The sequence below is a fragment of the Charadrius vociferus genome, unplaced genomic scaffold, assembly GCF_000708025.1.
Source record: "Charadrius vociferus isolate BGI_N301 unplaced genomic scaffold, ASM70802v2 scaffold393, whole genome shotgun sequence".
Classification (NCBI taxonomy): domain Eukaryota; kingdom Metazoa; phylum Chordata; class Aves; order Charadriiformes; family Charadriidae; genus Charadrius; species Charadrius vociferus.
The window spans coordinates 1744419-1746901 of NW_009647760.1; positions in this window are offsets into that span (position 1 = coordinate 1744419).

Below are 2483 nucleotides of genomic sequence, written 5' to 3' on the forward strand. Positions count from 1 at the left end.
CAGCACAGCCTGGTCCGGCTGTCCCCAGTCTCTGTCCCGTGCCCAGCCAGGTCCAGCTGTCCCCATCCCCTGTCCCCGTCCTCTCTACCCAGCCTGGGCTACCCTGGCTCTTCCCTGTCCCCATCTCCTCTTCTTTCTCCAGCCTCATCCAGCCATCCCCTGTCCCCAGCCCAACCTGGTTCAGCCATCCCCAGCCCCTGTCCCCAGCCTGGGCTGTCACAGTTGTCCCATGTCCCCAGCACAGCCCAGTCCAGCTGTCCCCATCCCCTGTCCCCGTCCTCTCTACCCAGCCTGGGCTACCCTGGCTCTTCCCTGTCCCCATCTCCTCTTCTTTCTCCAGCCTCATCCAGCCATCCCCTGTCCCCAGTCTGGGCTATCCCAAATATCCCCTGTCCCCACGTCAGCCTGGTCCAGCTGTCCCCATCCCCTGTCCCCATACTGGGCTATTCCAAATGTCCCCTGTCCCCATTTCAGCCTGGTCTAGCTGTCCCCATCTCCTGTCTCCAGCCCGGGCTATCCTGGCTGCCCCCTGTCTGCATCTCAGCCTGGCCCAGCTGTCCTCATCTCCTGTACCCATCCCCTGTCCCCATCCCAGCCTGGTTCAGCTGTCCCCATACCCAGATTGGGCTATCCCAACTTGTCCCTTGTCCCCAGCACAGCCTGCTCCAGCTGTCCTCATCCCCTTATCCCCATCCCAGCCTGGTCCACCTCTCCCCATCTCCTGTCTGCTTCTCAGCCTGGTCCAGCTGTCCCCATCCCCTGTCCCCTGCTCAGCCTTATCCAGCCATCCCCTGTCCCTATCCCCTGTCCCCTGCCCGTGTCTGCCCTCTCCCATTATGAGTGTCTGCCAGTGGCCCACCATCTCCCTCAGCCTGCGCCTACAGGCAGAAGGGGAAGGACATTCTGGTGGCCCCATAGGACCATATCCAGTGAGGAAACTTTAATTTCACGCATCAGCCTTGAGAGTCCTTATTTCTCATACTTTGGCTGGAATTGTACAAAACATTTTGCAGGAGAAATAGTCCCGAAGCTGAGCTGCAAAGGTTACTTGTGGTAGTGATGGAAACCATTGATGTTTTCAGCTTCCTGCAAGAACGGGCAAGTTTTATTCCTAATTTAAAGTCTTTGTTGTGCATTAGATGTGCCGGTAAGGCTTCAGCAGCAGCAGAGCAAAATAGCTGCTCCAGTCGGGGTAATTTTGAGACATCATCTGGGCACAGGAATTTGCACCTTCTAATTAAGCAAAAAAAGGGGGTAAGTGGCTCTGCAAGTTGCAGTCTGTAACACGTTTCATGGGCAGCTCTGAGGGCGGTTCACATTCTCCCCCATCACTCGATTCCTCCCAGAAACTAGGGGGAAATTGAGAGCAGAAGGCAGTTTTCTTGGGTTCAGTCCCAGTCCCTATCCCCTAAAAGGATTTTCTTTGACCTGAACTGTACTTTGGAGCATGTGTCCCATCCTGAAAGTCAGATGGCCCTGTGTTACCAGTATAAATCAGGAGTATCCACAAAGTGCAATTGAGAGCACAGAGAAGCATGTAATTTACATGGACATTATCCTTAAGAAGTTTGTCTTCTGAATAATTTCATTCTTCCCTAAGGGAATAAAACCTATAACTTTAAACAAAGCCGTAACAGAACATCAAGTCTGCAAAGGAGATAAAAATCCAGGCTAAAATTATTTTTTAAACAATTTGGGGAAAAAAAGCCGAGCCAAGTAGCTGCACCAGCACAACGCTATTTCCTTCTAAACACTCCCATGATGGGAACTTTAGAAAAGCAGCCGATCATCAACCTCAAATCGTTTAAAACAGAAGCTGTCCCTTGGGACATCTCGCTTCCCATCGCAGTTAGGGAGCTCAGCCTGTCCCAGCTCTGATCAAACAACGTCCCCAGAGCAAGCCTGCAATTCGCCTGCTCGGAAAGGTAGAGTTAGTAAATTATTTACCGCCTGTTTAGTGGCCTTTTAAAGCAATTCAGCAGTGGAATATGGGGAAGAGCCAGCCCGTAGGAATAAACCACTTTGTGCAGATGGTGGCAACGGCTTCAAAATACAAAGCAGGCAGGGAGCCTGGCCTTTATTTACCTCCCCTGAAGCCCTAAGACTGCAAAAATAAAAACCCTGCAGCCTCTCCTGTTGCAACGCCTTGCACGTATGGGAACAGGCTGGGGATCAGGCGAGCAGAGATGGCAGATCTCCTCCCTTTTGGTGGCTTCAGATCAGCTCCGATCGATCACAAAGCCCCACCCAGAGTTTCGTAACCGCTTTAAACTGGCAGAAATTGGCACTTCTGCCAAAAGAAGCCTCCTCCGCTCCCAGCTGCTCGTTCCCTCCCTTGTTGCTGGCACAAGGATTCGGGTGGCTTGCATAAATGAGCTAGAACGGGCTGCTCTGAATTAAAATTAATTCAGCACACGCAGAGGAAAAGCTAATTTTTAACACAGGGAAGCCATGGATCCACCACTCCCACAAACCCCAACCTC